General features: G+C 41.0%; 15 non-coding genes across 15 annotated transcripts; 11 read left to right on the forward strand and 4 right to left on the reverse strand.

The window, feature by feature from the left end:
* Window positions 1–717: 717 nt before the first annotated feature.
* TRNAI-UAU (transfer RNA isoleucine (anticodon UAU)) lies at window positions 718–812 on the reverse strand. Its single transcript has 2 exons — window positions 775–812; window positions 718–753 (listed from the first exon to the last, which is right to left on the reverse strand). It is a non-coding gene; the product is annotated as a tRNA-Ile (tRNA).
* Window positions 813–1,224: 412 nt separating this feature from the next.
* TRNAS-GCU (transfer RNA serine (anticodon GCU)) lies at window positions 1,225–1,306 on the forward strand. Its single transcript has one exon. It is a non-coding gene; the product is annotated as a tRNA-Ser (tRNA).
* Window positions 1,307–3,141: 1,835 nt separating this feature from the next.
* On the reverse strand, window positions 3,142–3,236 carry TRNAI-UAU (transfer RNA isoleucine (anticodon UAU)). Its single transcript has 2 exons — window positions 3,199–3,236; window positions 3,142–3,177 (listed from the first exon to the last, which is right to left on the reverse strand). It is a non-coding gene; the product is annotated as a tRNA-Ile (tRNA).
* Window positions 3,237–4,319: 1,083 nt separating this feature from the next.
* On the forward strand, window positions 4,320–4,391 carry TRNAT-UGU (transfer RNA threonine (anticodon UGU)). The gene has a single exon. It is a non-coding gene; the product is annotated as a tRNA-Thr (tRNA).
* A 1,159-nt stretch (window positions 4,392–5,550) lies between these two features.
* On the reverse strand, window positions 5,551–5,645 carry TRNAI-UAU (transfer RNA isoleucine (anticodon UAU)). Its single transcript has 2 exons — window positions 5,608–5,645; window positions 5,551–5,586 (listed from the first exon to the last, which is right to left on the reverse strand). It is a non-coding gene; the product is annotated as a tRNA-Ile (tRNA).
* A 412-nt stretch (window positions 5,646–6,057) lies between these two features.
* TRNAS-GCU (transfer RNA serine (anticodon GCU)) lies at window positions 6,058–6,139 on the forward strand. Its single transcript has one exon. It is a non-coding gene; the product is annotated as a tRNA-Ser (tRNA).
* Window positions 6,140–6,728: 589 nt separating this feature from the next.
* On the forward strand, window positions 6,729–6,800 carry TRNAT-UGU (transfer RNA threonine (anticodon UGU)). The gene has a single exon. It is a non-coding gene; the product is annotated as a tRNA-Thr (tRNA).
* Window positions 6,801–8,481: 1,681 nt separating this feature from the next.
* Window positions 8,482–8,563, forward strand: TRNAS-GCU (transfer RNA serine (anticodon GCU)). Its single transcript has one exon. It is a non-coding gene; the product is annotated as a tRNA-Ser (tRNA).
* Window positions 8,564–9,152: 589 nt separating this feature from the next.
* On the forward strand, window positions 9,153–9,224 carry TRNAT-UGU (transfer RNA threonine (anticodon UGU)). Its single transcript has one exon. It is a non-coding gene; the product is annotated as a tRNA-Thr (tRNA).
* Window positions 9,225–10,383: 1,159 nt separating this feature from the next.
* On the reverse strand, window positions 10,384–10,478 carry TRNAI-UAU (transfer RNA isoleucine (anticodon UAU)). Its single transcript has 2 exons — window positions 10,441–10,478; window positions 10,384–10,419 (listed from the first exon to the last, which is right to left on the reverse strand). It is a non-coding gene; the product is annotated as a tRNA-Ile (tRNA).
* Window positions 10,479–10,890: 412 nt separating this feature from the next.
* Window positions 10,891–10,972, forward strand: TRNAS-GCU (transfer RNA serine (anticodon GCU)). The gene has a single exon. It is a non-coding gene; the product is annotated as a tRNA-Ser (tRNA).
* Window positions 10,973–13,985: 3,013 nt separating this feature from the next.
* TRNAT-UGU (transfer RNA threonine (anticodon UGU)) lies at window positions 13,986–14,057 on the forward strand. Its single transcript has one exon. It is a non-coding gene; the product is annotated as a tRNA-Thr (tRNA).
* Window positions 14,058–16,408: 2,351 nt separating this feature from the next.
* On the forward strand, window positions 16,409–16,480 carry TRNAT-UGU (transfer RNA threonine (anticodon UGU)). The gene has a single exon. It is a non-coding gene; the product is annotated as a tRNA-Thr (tRNA).
* A 2,366-nt stretch (window positions 16,481–18,846) lies between these two features.
* Window positions 18,847–18,918, forward strand: TRNAT-UGU (transfer RNA threonine (anticodon UGU)). Its single transcript has one exon. It is a non-coding gene; the product is annotated as a tRNA-Thr (tRNA).
* A 2,352-nt stretch (window positions 18,919–21,270) lies between these two features.
* On the forward strand, window positions 21,271–21,342 carry TRNAT-UGU (transfer RNA threonine (anticodon UGU)). The gene has a single exon. It is a non-coding gene; the product is annotated as a tRNA-Thr (tRNA).
* The last annotated feature ends 925 nt before the right edge of the window (window positions 21,343–22,267 follow it).

The raw sequence follows: 22,267 nt of genomic DNA on the forward strand, positions 1-22,267 counted from the left end.
TCTCCTGCTGTCCATTCAAATGATACAAGGTATCTTGTACATAGAGAGAAAGGGAGAATAGGCAGACTTGCTTCAAAGATTTGGTGACTTTGGATGGGTGGGTTGAATGAAGAAGTGAACCTGGTTTCTGGGAAAGGAGTATCGAGATGAAGATGAGGAAAAGTGAACATGGACCACATTCATAGGTTAGAGAAATACATTTAATAGGTTGAATGGTTTTGAAAAGTGAACTTCGAGCAGTAATTGTTGTTTTTTAAACTGCAAAGAAATTAAAAATGAATGTGGGATTGGAGGCACACTCTGAGCAGAAAAGCACCATAAGCTGCTATGGTGCAACTCAAGATAGTGAATAGAACCTTTAATATGATGATGCTCTTCTTTTGCTAGTTTTTTCGAGTCACCTTTTATTGTAAGTAGCTGATACAGCATTTTTTGCAGCTCTTCAGTTTATGGTTATCATGTGAGAACACTGTTTTCATCATATTTATTATTCTACAAATGTATTTTTAAATGCACTGATGTGGTGTTTGCATGAAATGCAAGATGGCACATCATGGAATGTTTAAACTGAGCATCGCGGAGGATATGTGATATTTGGCACCCAGAGGAGTAGGACACGTAGATCCTATAAGAAGTAAAGACTCTCTAGCAAGGGCCGTCCATACTCTGAGTTTAAACTTTACTTTTTGTGAAATGGTTTATGAAAAACAACACGGCTGCTCCAGGTGAGGCTCGAACTCACAACCTCGGCATGGCTCAGTGCAAGTACTGCTGTATAAGTACCGCGCGCTAACCGATTGCACCACTGGAGCTCTCTCTTTTCACATCTCCCCAGGTGAGCCATCTACAGCTGACCAAGTAGATGACAGACACTGCTCCATCATTCACTGTGCAAGATCGACTCACATGCTAGCATGTTATCATGACTATTAAAAATACAGTCCAAACGGAATAGATTCTATAATTGTCCTATAACATATGCTCTGTCTATTCAAAACCCCATAGAATTATATCTTGACAGTTCTGACAAAGTCTCGGGGAATCTTATGAATATTTGTAATTAGCACATAGTAAGAATTTCCCAAAAATGAAATGTAGGTCCCTGATTGGGGGAAGACGTGGAATGTGAGATCTTGCCTCAGCTGTTTTTTTCTTTTTTAGGTACAGTATATTGACACTTCAGTACCTTTTGTGAAGCAAGGTTTCAGATGGGGCTGTAGGGCAGACGAGGTGGCCGAGTGGTTAAGGCGATGGACTGCTAATCCATTGTGCTCTGCACGCGTGGGTTCGAATCCCACCTTCGTCGGAAAGCCATCAGAGTCTCTTTTGATGGCCAGCATTTCTTGTAGTATAATTACACTCTCTTTCAAGACAGAGCCAGGATCCGCTAGATGGGATCATCTGACTGTTCCATTTTAACAAATATGTCAAATAAAGTGAAGTATTTTGTGCGTAATAGAAATTAGATCTTTCATGGAGTTTCCAGAGGATTGCCTTTCACTCACTCCTGGCTTATTAACCAGTTTGGATAAATAGATTGATAAGAAAGCAGCTCTTACTCCTAAAGTTTAGGCATTCTCAAATGAATGACTGTTAACATATGTCTGCCCCACAGAGACAGATCACTTCTAATAAGTGGGTTCTCTATATGTCACTGATTGCAGACATACTAACTAGAGCTATCGGTATGGTCTTGAATGCGAAAACTCTTATTTTCTCATATGAAAATGTAGTTTTTCATACTTCCAAAAAAAGTGCCTTAAGCATGGTCTTCAATGTGTGCGCGCACGTGGACATTCATATGCAACTACGTTTCCATACAGAGTCTCAAAATCATAGATATATTCATACCTCAGTAAGAATACATGTTGCAATTTACATCCTGCTTGCAGACTGGCCTTGTAGCTCAGTGGCAGAGCACTGGTCTTGTAAACCAGGGGTCATGAGTTCAAGCCTCATGAGGGCCTTTTTACATGAGTCTTTCTGTATGTTGTTTTCAAGTCATTCTTCCCTGGAGTCACACCTTGCTTTAGGATTGCTTATTGCCAAGCTTCCCTTTCCTGCTTTCATATTATCAAGAAAATATCATGAAGATCATTGAATTATAAATTATTGCCTCACCCCTTCCGATCGCCTGACGAACGCCTGACAAACGCCATTCTCACCCTGGCGGGCAAGCCCTGCCGGGCAAAGCCAAATAAGCCATGCATATTTACAGTTCCTTTGAAAGGCAGAGCGAGGACTAGGACCTCTGTTCCGACTGAATCTGCATCCACAGAAAGGATGTTATAAGGCCCTACAAATTTCACCAAGGAGATGTGAAAGTCTTCCCCCATAAAATACTTTTTTTCCCAGATACCCCGGCTCTTAGGCAAATGTGGTTACTCCTCAAAACCCCACCCCCACTCACCATAAATATCCTTCTCTCCTGCTGTCCATTCAAATGATACAAGGTATCTTGTACATAGAGAGAAAGGGAGAATAGGCAGACTTGCTTCAAAGATTTGGTGACTTTGGATGGGTGGGTTGAATGAAGAAGTGAACCTGGTTTCTGGGAAAGGAGTATCGAGATGAAGATGAGGAAAAGTGAACATGGACCACATTCATAGGTTAGAGAAATACATTTAATAGGTTGAATGGTTTTGAAAAGTGAACTTCGAGCAGTAATTGTTGTTTTTTAAACTGCAAAGAAATTAAAAATGAATGTGGGATTGGAGGCACACTCTGAGCAGAAAAGCACCATAAGCTGCTATGGTGCAACTCAAGATGGTGAATAGAACCTTTAATATGATGATGCTCTTCTTTTGCTAGTTTTTTCGAGTCACCTTTTATTGTAAGTAGCTGATACAGCATTTTTTGCAGCTCTTCAGTTTATGGTTATCATGTGAGAACACTGTTTTCATCATATTTATTATTCTACAAATGTATTTTTAAATGCACTGATGTGGTGTTTGCATGAAATGCAAGATGGCACATCATGGAATGTTTAAACTGAGCATCGCGGAGGATATGTGATATTTGGCACCCAGAGGAGTAGGACACGTAGATCCTATAAGAAGTAAAGACTCTCTAGCAAGGGCCGTCCATACTCTGAGTTTAAACTTTACTTTTTGTGAAATGGTTTATGAAAAACAACACGGCTGCTCCAGGTGAGGCTCGAACTCACAACCTCGGCATGGCTCAGTGCAAGTACTGCTGTATAAGTACCGCGCGCTAACCGATTGCACCACTGGAGCTCTCTCTTTTCACATCTCCCCAGGTGAGCCATCTACAGCTGACCAAGTAGATGACAGACACTGCTCCATCATTCACTGTGCAAGATCGACTCACATGCTAGCATGTTATCATGACTATTAAAAATACAGTCCAAACGGAATAGATTCTATAATTGTCCTATAACATATGCTCTGTCTATTGAAAACCCCATAGAATTATATCTTGACAGTTCTGACAAAGTCTCGGGGAATCTTATGAATATTTGTAATTAGCACATAGTAAGAATTTCCCAAAAATGAAATGTAGGTCCCTGATTGGGGGAAGACGTGGAATGTGAGATCTTGCCTCAGCTGTTTTTTTCTTTTTTAGGTACAGTATATTGACACTTCAGTACCTTTTGTGAAGCAAGGTTTCAGATGGGGCTGTAGGGCAGACGAGGTGGCTGAGTGGTTAAGGCGATGGACTGCTAATCCATTGTGCTCTGCACGCGTGGGTTCGAATCCCACCTTCGTCGGAAAGCCATCAGAGTCTCTTTTGATGGCCAGCATTTCTTGTAGTATAATTACACTCTCTTTCAAGACAGAGCCAGGATCCGCTAGATGGGATCATCTGACTGTTCCATTTTAACAAATATGTCAAATAAAGTGAAGTATTTTGTGCGTAATAGAAATTAGATCTTTCATGGAGTTTCCAGAGGATTGCCTTTCACTCACTCCTGGCTTATTAACCAGTTTGGATAAATAGATTGATAAGAAAGCAGCTCTTACTCCTAAAGTTTAGGCATTCTCAAATGAATGACTGTTAACATATGTCTGCCCCACAGAGACAGATCACTTCTAATAAGTGGGTTCTCTATATGTCACTGATTGCAGACATACTAACTAGAGCTATCGGTATGGTCTTGAATGCGAAAACTCTTATTTTCTCATATGAAAATGTAGTTTTTCATACTTCCAAAAAAAGTGCCTTAAGCATGGTCTTCAATGTGTGCGCGCACGTGGACATTCATATGCAACTACGTTTCCATATAGAGTCTCAAAATCATAGATATATTCATACCTCAGTAAGAATACATGTTGCAATTTACATCCTGCGTGCAGACTGGCCTTGTAGCTCAGTGGCAGAGCACTGGTCTTGTAAACCAGGGGTCATGAGTTCAAGCCTCATCAGGGCCTTTTTACATGAGTCTTTCTGTATGTTGTTTTCAAGTCATTCTTCCCTGGAGTCACACCTTGCTTTAGGATTGCTTATTGCCAAGCTTCCCTTTCCTGCTTTCATATTATCAAGAAAATATCATGAAGATCATTGAATTATAAATGATTGCCTCACCCCTTCCGATCGCCTGACGAACGCCTGACAAACGTCATTCTCACCCTGCCGGGCAAAGCAAATAAGCCATGCATATTTACAGTTCCTTTGAAAGGCAGAGCGAGGACTAGGACCTCTGTTCCGACTGAATCTGCATACACAGAAAGGATGTTATAAGGCCCTACAAATTTCACCAAGGAGATGTGAAAGTCTTCCCCAATAAAATACTTTTTTTCCCAGATACCCCGGCTCTTAGGCAAATGAGGTTACTCCTCAAAACCCCACCCCCACTCACCATAAATATCCTTCTCTCCTGCTGTCCATTCAAATGATACAAGGTATCTTGTACATAGAGAGAAAGGGAGAATAGGCAGACTTGCTTCAAAGATTTGATGACTTTGGATGGGTGGGTTGAATGAAGAAGTGAACCTGGTTTCTGGGAAAGGAGTATCGAGATGAAGATGAGGAAAAGTGAACATGGACCACATTCATAGGTTAGAGAAATACATTTAATAGGTTGAATGGTTTTGAAAAGTGAACTTCGAGCAGTAATTGTTGTTTTTTAAACTGCAAAGAAATTAAAAATGAATGTGGGATTGGAGGCACACTCTGAGCAGAAAAGCACCATAAGCTGCTATGGTGCAACTCAAGATGGTGAATAGAACCTTTAATATGATGATGCTCTTCTTTTGCTAGTTTTTTCGAGTCACCTTTTATTGTAAGTAGCTGATACAGCATTTTTTGCAGCTCTTCAGTTTATGGTTATCATGTGGGAACACTGTTTTCATCATATTTATTATTCTACAAATGTATTTTTAAATGCACTGATGTGGTGTTTGCATGAAATGCAAGATGGCACATCATGGAATGTTTAAACTGAGCATCGCGGAGGATATGTGATATTTGGCACCCAGAGGAGTAGGACACGTAGATCCTATAAGAAGTAAAGACTCTCTAGCAAGGGCCGTCCATACTCTGAGTTTAAACTTTACTTTTTGTGAAATGGTTTATGAAAAACAACACGGCTGCTCCAGGTGAGGCTCGAACTCACAACCTCGGCATGGCTCAGTGCAAGTACTGCTGTATAAGTACCGCGCGCTAACCGATTGCGCCACTGGAGCTCTCTCTTTTCACATCTCCCCAGGTGAGCCATCTACAGCTGACCAAGTAGATGACAGACACTGCTCCATCATTCACTGTGCAAGATCGACTCACATGCTAGCATGTTATCATGACTATTAAAAATACAGTCCAAACGGAATAGATTCTATAATTGTCCTATAACATATGCTCTGTCTATTCAAAACCCCATAGAATTATATCTTGACAGTTCTGACAAAGTCTAGGGGAATCTTATGAATATTTGTAATTAGCACATAGTAAGAATTTCCCAAAAATGAAATGTAGGTCCCTGATTGGGGGAAGACGTGGAATGTGAGATCTTGCCTCAGCTGTTTTTTTCTTTTTTAGGTACAGTATATTGACACTTCAGTACCTTTTGTGAAGCAAGGTTTCAGATGGGGCTGTAGGGCAGACGAGGTGGCCGAGTGGTTAAGGCGATGGACTGCTAATCCATTGTGCTCTGCACGCGTGGGTTCGAATCCCACCTTCGTCGGAAAGCCATCAGAGTCTCTTTTGATGGCCAGCATTTCTTGTAGTATAATTACACTCTCTTTCAAGACAGAGCCAGGATCCGCTAGATGGGATCATCTGACTGTTCCATTTTAACAAATATGTCAAATAAAGTGAAGTATTTTGTGCGTAATAGAAATTAGATCTTTCATGGAGTTTCCAGAGGATTGCCTTTCACTCACTCCTGGCTTATTAACCAGTTTGGATAAATAGATTGATAAGAAAGCAGCTCTTACTCCTAAAGTTTAGGCCGTCTCAAATGAATGACTGTTAACATATGTCTGCCCCACAGAGACAGATCACTTCTAATAAGTGGGTTCTCTATATGTCACTGATTGCAGACATACTAACTAGAGCTATCGGTATGGTCTTGAATGCGAAAACTCTTATTTTCTCATATGAAAATGTAGTTTTTCATACTTCCAAAAAAAGTGCCTTAAGCATGGTCTTCAATGTGTGCGCGCACGTGGACATTCATATGCAACTACGTTTCCATACAGAGTCTCAAAATCATAGATATATTCATACCTCAGTAAGAATACATGTTGCAATTTACATCCTGCGTGCAGACTGGCCTTGTAGCTCAGTGGCAGAGCACTGGTCTTGTAAACCAGGGGTCATGAGTTCAAGCCTCATCAGGGCCTTTTTACATGAGTCTTTCTGTATGTTGTTTTCAAGTCATTCTTCCCTGGAGTCACACCTTGCTTTAGGATTGCTTATTGCCAAGCTTCCCTTTCCTGCTTTCATATTATCAAGAAAATATCATGAAGATCATTGAATTATAAATTATTGCCTCACCCCTTCCGATCGCCTGACGAACGCCTGACAAACGCAATTCTCACCCTGCCGGGCAAGCCCTGCCGGGCAAAGCCAAATAAGCCATGCATATTTACAGTTCCTTTGAAAGGCAGAGCGAGGACTAGGACCTCTGTTCCGACTGAATCTGCATCCACAGAAAGGATGTTATAAGGCCCTACAAATTTCACCAAGGAGATGTGAAAGTCTTCCCCCATAAAATACTTTTTTTCCCAGATACCCCGGCTCTTAGGCAAATGAGGTTACTCCTCAAAACCCCACCCCCACTCACCATAAATATCCTTCTCTCCTGCTGTCCATTCAAATGATACAAGGTATCTTGTACATAGAGAGAAAGGGAGAATAGGCAGACTTGCTTCAAAGATTTGGTGACCTTGGATGGGTGGGTTGAATGAAGAAGTGAACCTGGTTTCTGGGAAAGGAGTATCGAGATGAAGATGAGGAAAAGTGAACATGGACCACATTCATAGGTTAGAGAAATACATTTAATAGGTTGAATGGTTTTGAAAAGTGAACTTCGAGCAGTAATTGTTGTTTTTTAAACTGCAAAGAAATTAAAAATGAATGTGGGATTGGAGGCACACTCTGAGCAGAAAAGCACCATAAGCTGCTATGGTGCAACTCAAGATGGTGAATAGAACCTTTAATATGATGATGCTCTTCTTTTGCTAGTTTTTTCGAGTCACCTTTTATTGTAAGTAGCTGATACAGCATTTTTTGCAGCTCTTCAGTTTATGGTTATCATGTGAGAACACTGTTTTCATCATATTTATTATTCTACAAATGTATTTTTAAATGCACTGATGTGGTGTTTGCATGAAATGCAAGATGGCACATCATGGAATGTTTAAACTGAGCATCGCGGAGGATATGTGATATTTGGCACCCAGAGGAGTAGGACACGTAGATCCTATAAGAAGTAAAGACTCTCTAGCAAGGGCCGTCCATACTCTGAGTTTAAACTTTACTTTTTGTGAAATGGTTTATGAAAAACAACACGGCTGCTCCAGGTGAGGCTCGAACTCACAACCTCGGCATGGCTCAGTGCAAGTACTGCTGTATAAGTACCGCGCGCTAACTGATTGCACCACTGGAGCTCTCTCTTTTCACATCTCCCCAGGTGAGCCATCTACAGCTGACCAAGTAGATGACAGACACTGCTCCATCATTCACTGTGCAAGATCGACTCACATGCTAGCATGTTATCATGACTATTAAAAATACAGTCCAAACGGAATAGATTCTATAATTGTCCGATAACATATGCTCTGTCTATTCAAAACCCCATAGAATTATATCTTGACAGTTCTGACAAAGTCTCGGGGAATCTTATGAATATTTGTAATTAGCACATAGTAAGAATTTCCCAAAAATGAAATGTAGGTCCCTGATTGGGGGAAGACGTGGAATGTGAGATCTTGCCTCAGCTGTTTTTTTCTTTTTTAGGTACAGTATATTGACACTTCAGTACCTTTTGTGAAGCAAGGTTTCAGATGGGGCTGTAGGGCAGACGAGGTGGCCGAGTGGTTAAGGCGATGGACTGCTAATCCATTGTGCTCTGCACGCGTGGGTTCGAATCCCACCTTCGTCGGAAAGCCATCAGAGTCTCTTTTGATGGCCAGCATTTCTTGTAGTATAATTACACTCTCTTTCAAGACAGAGCCAGGATCCGCTAGATGGGATCATCTGACTGTTCCATTTTAACAAATATGTCAAATAAAGTGAAGTATTTTGTGCGTAATAGAAATTAGATCTTTCATGGAGTTTCCAGAGGATTGCCTTTCACTCACTCCTGGCTTATTAACCAGTTTGGATAAATAGATTGATAAGAAAGCAGCTCTTACTCCTAAAGTTTAGGCATTCTCAAATGAATGACTGTTAACATATGTCTGCCCCACAGAGACAGATCACTTCTAATAAGTGGGTTCTCTATATGTCACTGATTGCAGACATACTAACTAGAGCTATCGGTATGGTCTTGAATGCGAAAACTCTTATTTTCTCATATGAAAATGTAGTTTTTCATACTTCCAAAAAAAGTGCCTTAAGCATGGTCTTCAATGTGTGCGCGCACGTGGACATTCATATGCAACTACGTTTCCATACAGAGTCTCAAAATCATAGATATATTCATACCTCAGTAAGAATACATGTTGCAATTTACATCCTGCGTGCAGACTGGCCTTGTAGCTCAGTGGCAGAGCACTGGTCTTGTAAACCAGGGGTCATGAGTTCAAGCCTCATCAGGGCCTTTTTACATGAGTCTTTCTGTATGTTGTTTTCAAGTCATTCTTCCCTGGAGTCACACCTTGCTTTAGGATTGCTTATTGCCAAGCTTCCCTTTCCTGCTTTCATATTATCAAGAAAATATCATGAAGATCATTGAATTATAAATGATTGCCTCACCCCTTCCGATCGCCTGACGAACGCCTGACAAACGTCATTCTCACCCTGCCGGGCAAAGCAAATAAGCCATGCATATTTACAGTTCCTTTGAAAGGCAGAGCGAGGACTAGGACCTCTGTTCCGACTGAATCTGCATCCACAGAAAGGATGTTATAAGGCCCTACAAATTTCACCAAGGAGATGTGAAAGTCTTCCCCCATAAAATACTTTTTTTCCCAGATACCCCGGCTCTTAGGCAAATGAGGTTACTCCTCAAAACCCCACCCCCACTCACCATAAATATCCTTCTCTCCTGCTGTCCATTCAAATGATACAAGGTATCTTGTACATAGAGAGAAAGGGAGAATAGGCAGACTTGCTTCAAAGATTTGGTGACTTTGGATGGGTGGGTTGAATGAAGAAGTGAACCTGGTTTCTGGGAAAGGAGTATCGAGATGAAGATGAGGAAAAGTGAACATGGACCACATTCATAGGTTAGAGAAATACATTTAATAGGTTGAATGGTTTTGAAAAGTGAACTTCGAGCAGTAATTGTTGTTTTTTAAACTGCAAAGAAATTAAAAATGAATGTGGGATTGGAGGCACACTCTGAGCAGAAAAGCACCATAAGCTGCTATGGTGCAACTCAAGATGGTGAATAGAACCTTTAATATGATGATGCTCTTCTTTTGCTAGTTTTTTCGAGTCACCTTTTATTGTAAGTAGCTGATACAGCATTTTTTGCAGCTCTTCAGTTTATGGTTATCATGTGAGAACACTGTTTTCATCATATTTATTATTCTACAAATGTATTTTTAAATGCACTGATGTGGTGTTTGCATGAAATGCAAGATGGCACATCATGGAATGTTTAAACTGAGCATCGCGGAGGATATGTGATATTTGGCACCCAGAGGAGTAGGACACGTAGATCCTATAAGAAGTAAAGACTCTCTAGCAAGGGCCGTCCATACTCTGAGTTTAAACTTTACTTTTTGTGAAATGGTTTATGAAAAACAACACGGCTGCTCCAGGTGAGGCTCGAACTCACAACCTCGGCATGGCTCAGTGCAAGTACTGCTGTATAAGTACCGCGCGCTAACCGATTGCGCCACTGGAGCTCTCTCTTTTCACATCTCCCCAGGTGAGCCATCTACAGCTGACCAAGTAGATGACAGACACTGCTCCATCATTCACTGTGCAAGATCGACTCACATGCTAGCATGTTATCATGACTATTAAAAATACAGTCCAAACGGAATAGATTCTATAATTGTCCTATAACATATGCTCTGTCTATTCAAAACCCCATCGAATTATATCTTGACAGTTCTGACAAAGTCTCGGGGAATCTTATGAATATTTGTAATTAGCACATAGTAAGAATTTCCCAAAAATGAAATGTAGGTCCCTGATTGGGGGAAGACGTGGAATGTGAGATCTTGCCTCAGCTGTTTTTTTCTTTTTTAGGTACAGTATATTGACACTTCAGTACCTTTTGTGAAGCAAGGTTTCAGATGGGGCTGTAGGGCAGACGAGGTGGCCGAGTGGTTAAGGCGATGGACTGCTGATCCATTGTGCTCTGCACGCGTGGGTTCGAATCCCACCTTCGTCGGAAAGCCATCAGAGTCTCTTTTGATGGCCAGCATTTCCTGTAGTATAATTACACTCTCTTTCAAGACAGAGCCAGGATCCGCTAGATGGGATCATCTGACTGTTCCATTTTAACAAATATGTCAAATAAAGTGAAGTATTTTGTGCGTAATAGAAATTAGATCTTTCATGGAGTTTCCAGAGGATTGCCTTTCACTCACTCCTGGCTTATTAACCAGTTTGGATAAATAGATTGATAAGAAAGCAGCTCTTACTCCTAAAGTTTAGGCATTCTCAAATGAATGACTGTTAACATATGTCTGCCCCACAGAGACAGATCACTTCTAATAAGTGGGTTCTCTATATGTCACTGATTGCAGACATACTAACTAGAGCTATCGGTATGGTCTTGAATGCGAAAACTCTTATTTTCTCATATGAAAATGTAGTTTTTCATACTTCCAAAAAAAGTGCCTTAAGCATGGTCTTCAATGTGTGCGCGCACGTGGACATTCATATGCAACTACGTTTCCATATAGAGTCTCAAAATCATAGATATATTCATACCTCAGTAAGAATACATGTTGCAATTTACATCCTGCGTGCAGACTGTCCTTGTAGCTCAGTGGCAGAGCACTGGTCTTGTAAACCAGGGGTCATGAGTTCAAGCCTCATCAGGGCCTTTTTACATGAGTCTTTCTGTATGTTGTTTTCAAGTCATTCTTCCCTGGAGTCACACCTTGCTTTAGGATTGCTTATTGCCAAGCTTCCCTTTCCTGCTTTCATATTATCAAGAAAATATCATGAAGATCATTGAATTATAAATTATTGCCTCACCCCTTCCGATCGCCTGACGAACGCCTGACAAACGCCATTCTCACCCTGCCGGGCAAGCCCTGCCGGGCAAAGCCAAATAAGCCATGCATATTTACAGTTCCTTTGAAAGGCAGAGCGAGGACTAGGACCTCTGTTCCGACTGAATCTGCATCCACAGAAAGGATGTTATAAGGCCCTACAAATTTCACCAAGGAGATGTGAAAGTCTTCCCCCATAAAATACTTTTTTTCCCAGATACCCCGGCTCTTAGGCAAATGAGGTTACTCCTCAAAACCCCACCCCCACTCACCATAAATATCCTTCTCTCCTGCTGTCCATTCAAATGATACAAGGTATCTTGTACATAGAGAGAAAGGGAGAATAGGCAGACTTGCTTCAAAGATTTGGTGACTTTGGATGGGTGGGTTGAATGAAGAAGTGAACCTGGTTTCTGGGAAAGGAGTATCGAGATGAAGATGAGGAAAAGTGAACATGGACCACATTCATAGGTTAGAGAAATACATTTAATAGGTTGAATGGTTTTGAAAAGTGAACTTCGAGCAGTAATTGTTGTTTTTTAAACTGCAAAGAAATTAAAAATGAATGTGGGATTGGAGGCACACTCTGAGCAGAAAAGCACCATAAGCTGCTATGGTGCAACTCAAGATGGTGAATAGAACCTTTAATATGATGATGCTCTTCTTTTGCTAGTTTTTTCGAGTCACCTTTTATTGTAAGTAGCTGATACAGCATTTTTTGCAGCTCTTCAGTTTATGGTTATCATGTGAGAACACTGCTTTCATCATATTTATTATTCTACAAATGTATTTTTAAATGCACTGATGTGGTGTTTGCATGAAATGCAAGATGGCACATCATGGAATGTTTAAACTGAGCATCGCGGAGGATATGTGATATTTGGCACCCAGAGGAGTAGGACACGTAGATCCTATAAGAAGTAAAGACTCTCTAGCAAGGGCCGTCCATACTCTGAGTTTAAACTTTACTTTTTGTGAAATGGTTTATGAAAATCAACACAGCTGCTAGAGGTGAGGCTCGAACTCACAACCTCGGCATGGCTCAGTGCAAGTACTGCTGTATAAGTACCGCGCGCTAACCGATTGCACCACTGGAGTTCTCTCTTTTCACATCTCCCCAGGTGAGCCATCTACAGCTGACCAAGTAGATGACAGACACTGCTCCATCATTCACTGTGCAAGATCGACTCACATGCTAGCATGTTATCATGACTATTAAAAATACAGTCCAAACGGAATAGATTCTATAATTGTCCTATAACATATGCTCTGTCTATTCAAAACCCCATAGAATTATATCTTGACAGTTCTGACAAAGTCTAGGGGAATCTTATGAATATTTGTAATTAGCACATAGTAAGAATTTCCCAAAAATGAAATGTAGGTCCCTGATTGGGGGAAGACGTGGAATGTGAGATCTTGCCTCAGCTGTTTTTTTCTTTTTTAGGTACAGTATATTGACACTTCAGTACCTTTTGTGAAGCCAGGTTTCAGATGGGGCTGTAGGGCAGACGAGGTGGCCGAGTGGTTAAGGCGATGGACTGCTAATCCTTTGTGCTCTGCACGCGTGGGTTCGAATCCCACCTTCGTCGGAAAGCAATCAGAGTCGCTTTTGATGGCCAGCATTTCTTGTAGTATAATTACACTCTCTTTCAAGACAGAGCCAGGATCCGCTAGATGGGATCATCTGACTGTTCCATTTTAACAAATATGTCAAATAAAGTGAAGTATTTTGTGCGTAATAGAAATTAGATCTTTCATGGAGTTTCCAGAGGATTGCCTTTCACTCACTCCTGGCTTATTAACCAGTTTGGATAAATAGATTGATAAGAAAGCAGCTCTTACTCCTAAAGTTTAGGCCGTCTCAAATGAATGACTGTTAACATATGTCTGCCCCACAGAGACAGATCACTTCTAATAAGTGGGTTCTCTATATGTCACTGATTGCAGACATACTAACTAGAGCTATCGGTATGGTCTTGAATGCGAAAACTCTTATTTTCTCATATGAAAATGTAGTTTTTCATACTTCCAAAAAAAGTGCCTTAAGCATGGTCTTCAATGTGTGCGCGCACGTGGACATTCATATGCAACTACGTTTCCATACAGAGTCTCAAAATCATAGATATATTCATACCTCAGTAAGAATACATGTTGCAATTTACATCCTGCGTGCAGACTGGCCTTGTAGCTCAGTGGCAGAGCACTGGTCTTGTAAACCAGGGGTCATGAGTTCAAGCCTCATCAGGGCCTTTTTACATGAGTCTTTCTGTATGTTGTTTTCAAGTCATTCTTCCCTGGAGTCACACCTTGCTTTAGGATTGCTTATTGCCAAGCTTCCCTTTCCTGCTTTCATATTATCAAGAAAATATCATGAAGATCATTGAATTATAAATTATTGCCTCACCCCTTCCGATCGCCTGACGAACGCCTGACAAACGCCATTCTCACCCTGCCGGGCAAGCCCTGCCGGGCAAAGCCAAATAAGCCATGCATATTTACAGTTCCTTTGAAAGGCAGAGCGAGGACTAGGACCTCTGTTCCGACTGAATCTGCATCCACAGAAAGGATGTTATAAGGCCCTACAAATTTCACCAAGGAGATGTGAAAGTCTTCCCCCATAAAATACTTTTTTTCCCAGATACCCCGGCTCTTAGGCAAATGAGGTTACTCCTCAAAACCCCACCCCCACTCACCATAAATATCCTTCTCTCCTGCTGTCCATTCAAATGATACAAGGTATCTTGTACATAGAGAGAAAGGGAGAATAGGCAGACTTGCTTCAAAGATTTGGTGACTTTGGATGGGTGGGTTGAATGAAGAAGTGAACCTGGTTTCTGGGAAAGGAGTATCGAGATGAAGATGAGGAAAAGTGAACATGGACCACATTCATAGGTTAGAGAAATACATTTAATAGGTTGAATGGTTTTGAAAAGTGAACTTCGAGCAGTAATTGTTGTTTTTTAAACTGCAAAGAAATTAAAAATGAATGTGGGATTGGAGGCACACTCTGAGCAGAAAAGCACCATAAGCTGCTATGGTGCAACTCAAGATGGTGAATAGAACCTTTAATATGATGATGCTCTTCTTTTGCTAGTTTTTTCGAGTCACCTTTTATTGTAAGTAGCTGATACAGCATTTTTTGCAGCTCTTCAGTTTATGGTTATCATGTGAGAACACTGTTTTCATCATATTTATTATTCTACAAATGTATTTTTAAATGCACTGATGTGGTGTTTGCATGAAATGCAAGATGGCACATCATGGAATGTTTAAACTGAGCATCGCGGAGGATATGTGATATTTGGCACCCAGAGGAGTAGGACACGTAGATCCTATAAGAAGTAAAGACTCTCTAGCAAGGGCCGTCCATACTCTGAGTTTAAACTTTACTTTTTGTGAAATGGTTTATGAAAATCAACACAGCTGCTAGAGGTGAGGCTCGAACTCACAACCTCGGCATGGCTCAGTGCAAGTACTGCTGTATAAGTACCGCGCGCTAACCGATTGCACCACTGGAGTTCTCTCTTTTCACATCTCCCCAGGTGAGCCATCTACAGCTGACCAAGTAGATGACAGACACTGCTCCATCATTCACTGTGCAAGATCGACTCACATGCTAGCATGTTATCATGACTATTAAAAATACAGTCCAAACGGAATAGATTCTATAATTGTCCTATAACATATGCTCTGTCTATTCAAAACCCCATAGAATTATATCTTGACAGTTCTGACAAAGTCTAGGGGAATCTTATGAATATTTGTAATTAGCACATAGTAAGAATTTCCCAAAAATGAAATGTAGGTCCCTGATTGGGGGAAGACGTGGAATGTGAGATCTTGCCTCAGCTGTTTTTTTCTTTTTTAGGTACAGTATATTGACACTTCAGTACCTTTTGTGAAGCCAGGTTTCAGATGGGGCTGTAGGGCAGACGAGGTGGCCGAGTGGTTAAGGCGATGGACTGCTAATCCTTTGTGCTCTGCACGCGTGGGTTCGAATCCCACCTTCGTCGGAAAGCAATCAGAGTCGCTTTTGATGGCCAGCATTTCTTGTAGTATAATTACACTCTCTTTCAAGACAGAGCCAGGATCCGCTAGATGGGATCATCTGACTGTTCCATTTTAACAAATATGTCAAATAAAGTGAAGTATTTTGTGCGTAATAGAAATTAGATCTTTCATGGAGTTTCCAGAGGATTGCCTTTCACTCACTCCTGGCTTATTAACCAGTTTGGATAAATAGATTGATAAGAAAGCAGCTCTTACTCCTAAAGTTTAGGCCGTCTCAAATGAATGACTGTTAACATATGTCTGCCCCACAGAGACAGATCACTTCTAATAAGTGGGTTCTCTATATGTCAAATTTGCAGACATACTAACTAGAGCTATCGGTATGGTCTTGAATGCGAAAACTCTTATTTTCTCATATGAAAATGTAGTTTTTCATACTTCCAAAAAAAGTGCCTTAAGCATGGTCTTCAATGTGTGCGCGCACGTGGACATTCATATGCAACTACGTTTCCATACAGAGTCTCAAAATCATAGATATATTCATACCTCAGTAAGAATACATGTTGCAATTTACATCCTGCGTGCAGACTGGCCTTGTAGCTCAGTGGCAGAGCACTGGTCTTGTAAACCAGGGGTCATGAGTTCAAGCCTCATCAGGGCCTTTTTACATGAGTCTTTCTGTATGTTGTTTTCAAGTCATTCTTCCCTGGAGTCACACCTTGCTTTAGGATTGCTTATTGCCAAGCTTCCCTTTCCTGCTTTCATATTATCAAGAAAATATCATGAAGATCATTGAATTATAAATTATTGCCTCACCCCTTCCGATCGCCTGACGAACGCCTGACAAACGCAATTCTCACCCTGCCGGGCAAGCCCTGCCGGGCAAAGCCAAATAAGCCATGCATATTTACAGTTCCTTTGAAAGGCAGAGCGAGGACTAGGACCTCTGTTCCGACTGAATCTGCATCCACAGAAAGGATGTTATAAGGCCCTACAAATTTCACCAAGGAGATGTGAAAGTCTTCCCCCATAAAATACTTTTTTTCCCAGATACCCCGGCTCTTAGGCAAATGAGGTTACTCCTCAAAACCCCACCCCCACTCACCATAAATATCCTTCTCTCCTGCTGTCCATTCAAATGATACAAGGTATCTTGTACATAGAGAGAAAGGGAGAATAGGCAGACTTGCTTCAAAGATTTGGTGACTTTGGATGGGTGGGTTGAATGAAGAAGTGAACCTGGTTTCTGGGAAAGGAGTATCGAGATGAAGATGAGGAAAAGTGAACATGGACCACATTCATAGGTTAGAGAAATACATTTAATAGGTTGAATGGTTTTGAAAAGTGAACTTCGAGCAGTAATTGTTGTTTTTTAAACTGCAAAGAAATTAAAAATGAATGTGGGATTGGAGGCACACTCTGAGCAGAAAAGCACCATAAGCTGCTATGGTGCAACTCAAGATGGTGAATAGAACCTTTAATATGATGATGCTCTTCTTTTGCTAGTTTTTTCGAGTCACCTTTTATTGTAAGTAGCTGATACAGCATTTTTTGCAGCTCTTCAGTTTATGGTTATCATGTGAGAACACTGTTTTCATCATATTTATTATTCTACAAATGTATTTTTAAATGCACTGATGTGGTGTTTGCATGAAATGCAAGATGGCACATCATGGAATGTTTAAACTGAGCATCGCGGAGGATATGTGATATTTGGCACCCAGAGGAGTAGGACACGTAGATCCTATAAGAAGTAAAGACTCTCTAGCAAGGGCCGTCCATACTCTGAGTTTAAACTTTACTTTTTGTGAAATGGTTTATGAAAATCAACACAGCTGCTAGAGGTGAGGCTCGAACTCACAACCTCGGCATGGCTCAGTGCAAGTACTGCTGTATAAGTACCGCTGTATAAGTACCGCGCGCTAACCGATTGCACCACTGGAGTTCTCTCTTTTCACATCTCCCCAGGTGAGCCATCTACAGCTGACCAAGTAGATGACAGACACTGCTCCATCATTCACTGTGCAAGATCGACTCACATGCTAGCATGTTATCATGACTATTAAAAATACAGTCCAAACGGAATAGATTCTATAATTGTCCTATAACATATGCTCTGTCTATTCAAAACCCCATAGAATTATATCTTGACAGTTCTGACAAAGTCTAGGGGAATCTTATGAATATTTGTAATTAGCACATAGTAAGAATTTCCCAAAAATGAAATGTAGGTCCCTGATTGGGGGAAGACGTGGAATGTGAGATCTTGCCTCAGCTGTTTTTTTCTTTTTTAGGTACAGTATATTGACACTTCAGTACCTTTTGTGAAGCCAGGTTTCAGATGGGGCTGTAGGGCAGACGAGGTGGCCGAGTGGTTAAGGCGATGGACTGCTAATCCTTTGTGCTCTGCACGCGTGGGTTCGAATCCCACCTTCGTCGGAAAGCAATCAGAGTCGCTTTTGATGGCCAGCATTTCTTGTAGTATAATTACACTCTCTTTCAAGACAGAGCCAGGATCCGCTAGATGGGATCATCTGACTGTTCCATTTTAACAAATATGTCAAATAAAGTGAAGTATTTTGTGCGTAATAGAAATTAGATCTTTCATGGAGTTTCCAGAGGATTGCCTTTCACTCACTCCTGGCTTATTAACCAGTTTGGATAAATAGATTGATAAGAAAGCAGCTCTTACTCCTAAAGTTTAGGCCGTCTCAAATGAATGACTGTTAACATATGTCTGCCCCACAGAGACAGATCACTTCTAATAAGTGGGTTCTCTATATGTCACTGATTGCAGACATACTAACTAGAGCTATCGGTATGGTCTTGAATGCGAAAACTCTTATTTTCTCATATGAAAATGTAGTTTTTCATACTTCCAAAAAAAGTGCCTTAAGCATGGTCTTCAATGTGTGCGCGCACGTGGACATTCATATGCAACTACGTTTCCATACAGAGTCTCAAAATCATAGATATATTCATACCTCAGTAAGAATACATGTTGCAATGTACATCCTGCGTGCAGACTGGCCTTGTAGCTCAGTGGCAGAGCACTGGTCTTGTAAACCAGGGGTCATGAGTTCAAGCCTCATCAGGGCCTTTTTACATGAGTCTTTCTGTATGTTGTTTTCAAGTCATTCTTCCCTGGAGTCACACCTTGCTTTAGGATTGCTTATTGCCAAGCTTCCCTTTCCTGCTTTCATATTATCAAGAAAATATCATGAAGATCATTGAATTATAAATTATTGCCTCACCCCTTCCGATCGCCTGACGAACGCCTGACAAACGCCATTCTCACCCTGCCGGGCAAGCCCTGCCGGGCAAAGCCAAATAAGCCATGCATATTTACAGTTCCTTTGAAAGGCAGAGCGAGGACTAGGACCTCTGTTCCGACTGAATCTGCATCCACAGAAAGGATGTTATAAGGCCCTACAAATTTCACCAAGGAGATGTGAAAGTCTTCCCCCATAAAATACTTTTTTTCCCAGATACCCCGGCTCTTAGGCAAATGAGGTTACTCCTCAAAACCCCACCCCCACTCACCATAAATATCCTTCTCTCCTGCTGTCCATTCAAATGATACAAGGTATCTTGTACATAGAGAGAAAGGGAGAATAGGCAGACTTGCTTCAAAGATTTGGTGACTTTGGATGGGTGGGTTGAATGAAGAAGTGAACCTGGTTTCTGGGAAAGGAGTATCGAGATGAAGATGAGGAAAAGTGAACATGGACCACATTCATAGGTTAGAGAAATACATTTAATAGGTTGAATGGTTTTGAAAAGTGAACTTCGAGCAGTAATTGTTGTTTTTTAAACTGCAAAGAAATTAAAAATGAATGTGGGATTGGAGGCACACTCTGAGCAGAAAAGCACCATAAGCTGCTATGGTGCAACTCAAGATGGTGAATAGAACCTTTAATATGATGATGCTCTTCTTTTGCTAGTTTTTTCGAGTCACCTTTTATTGTAAGTAGCTGATACAGCATTTTTTGCAGCTCTTCAGTTTATGGTTATCATGTGAGAACACTGTTTTCATCATATTTATTATTCTACAAATGTATTTTTAAATGCACTGATGTGGTGTTTGCATGAAATGCAAGATGGCACATCATGGAATGTTTAAACTGAGCATCGCGGAGGATATGTGATATTTGGCACCCAGAGGAGTAGGACACGTAGATCCTATAAGAAGTAAAGACTCTCTAGCAAGGGCCGTCCATACTCTGAGTTTAAACTTTACTTTTTGTGAAATGGTTTATGAAAATCAACACAGCTGCTAGAGGTGAGGCTCGAACTCACAACCTCGGCATGGCTCAGTGCAAGTACTGCTGTATAAGTACCGCGCGCTAACCGATTGCACCACTGGAGTTCTCTCTTTTCACATCTCCCCAGGTGAGCCATCTACAGCTGACCAAGTAGATGACAGACACTGCTCCATCATTCACTGTGCAAGATCGACTCACATGCTAGCATGTTATCATGACTATTAAAAATACAGTCCAAACGGAATAGATTCTATAATTGTCCTATAACATATGCTCTGTCTATTCAAAACCCCATAGAATTATATCTTGACAGTTCTGACAAAGTCTAGGGGAATCTTATGAATATTTGTAATTAGCACATAGTAAGAATTTCCCAAAAATGAAATGTAGGTCCCTGATTGGGGGAAGACGTGGAATGTGAGATCTTGCCTCAGCTGTTTTTTTCTTTTTTAGGTACAGTATATTGACACTTCAGTACCTTTTGTGAAGCCAGGTTTCAGATGGGGCTGTAGGGCAGACGAGGTGGCCGAGTGGTTAAGGCGATGGACTGCTAATCCTTTGTGCTCTGCACGCGTGGGTTCGAATCCCACCTTCGTCGGAAAGCAATCAGAGTCGCTTTTGATGGCCAGCATTTCTTGTAGTATAATTACACTCTCTTTCAAGACAGAGCCAGGATCCGCTAGATGGGATCATCTGACTGTTCCATTTTAACAAATATGTCAAATAAAGTGAAGTATTTTGTGCGTAATAGAAATTAGATCTTTCATGGAGTTTCCAGAGGATTGCCTTTCACTCACTCCTGGCTTATTAACCAGTTTGGATAAATAGATTGATAAGAAAGCAGCTCTTACTCCTAAAGTTTAGGCCGTCTCAAATGAATGACTGTTAACATATGTCTGCCCCACAGAGACAGATCACTTCTAATAAGTGGGTTCTCTATATGTCACTGATTGCAGACATACTAACTAGAGCTATCGGTATGGTCTTGAATGCGAAAACTCTTATTTTCTCATATGAAAATGTAGTTTTTCATACTTCCAAAAAAAGTGCCTTAAGCATGGTCTTCAATGTGTGCGCGCACGTGGACATTCATATGCAACTACGTTTCCATACAGAGTCTCAAAATCATAGATATATTCATACCTCAGTAAGAATACATGTTGCAATTTACATCCTGCGTGCAGACTGGCCTTGTAGCTCAGTGGCAGAGCACTGGTCTTGTAAACCAGGGGTCATGAGTTCAAGCCTCATCAGGGCCTTTTTACATGAGTCTTTCTGTATGTTGTTTTCAAGTCATTCTTCCCTGGAGTCACACCTTGCTTTAGGATTGCTTATTGCCAAGCTTCCCTTTCCTGCTTTCATATTATCAAGAAAATATCATGAAGATCATTGAATTATAAATTATTGCCTCACCCCTTCCGATCGCCTGACGAACGCCTGACAAACGCAATTCTCACCCTGCCGGGCAAGCCCTGCCGGGCAAAGCCAAATAAGCCATGCATATTTACAGTTCCTTTGAAAGGCAGAGCGAGGACTAGGACCTCTGTTCCGACTGAATCTGCATCCACAGAAAGGATGTTATAAGGCCCTACAAATTTCACCAAGGAGATGTGAAAGTCTTCCCCCATAAAATACTTTTTTTCCCAGATACCCCGGCTCTTAGGCAAATGAGGTTACTCCTCAAAACCCCACCCCCACTCACCATAAATATCCTTCTCTCCTGCTGTCCATTCAAATGATACAAGGTATCTTGTACATAGAGAGAAAGGGAGAATAGGCAGACTTGCTTCAAAGATTTGGTGACTTTGGATGGGTGGGTTGAATGAAGAAGTGAACCTGGTTTCTGGGAAAGGAGTATCGAGATGAAGATGAGGAAAAGTGAACATGGACCACATTCATAGGTTAGAGAAATACATTTAATAGGTTGAATGGTTTTGAAAAGTGAACTTCGAGCAGTAATTGTTGTTTTTTAAACTGCAAAGAAATTAAAAATGAATGTGGGATTGGAGGCACACTCTGAGCAGAAAAGCACCATAAGCTGCTATGGTGCAACTCAAGATGGTGAATAGAACCTTTAATATGATGATGCTCTTCTTTTGCTAGTTTTTGCGAGTCACCTTTTATTGTAAGTAGCTGATACAGCATTTTTTGCAGCTCTTCAGTTTATGGTTATCATGTGAGAAC

The sequence above is a fragment of the Triturus cristatus genome, chromosome 12, assembly GCF_964204655.1.
Source record: "Triturus cristatus chromosome 12, aTriCri1.1, whole genome shotgun sequence".
In the NCBI taxonomy this organism is placed as follows: domain Eukaryota; kingdom Metazoa; phylum Chordata; class Amphibia; order Caudata; family Salamandridae; genus Triturus; species Triturus cristatus.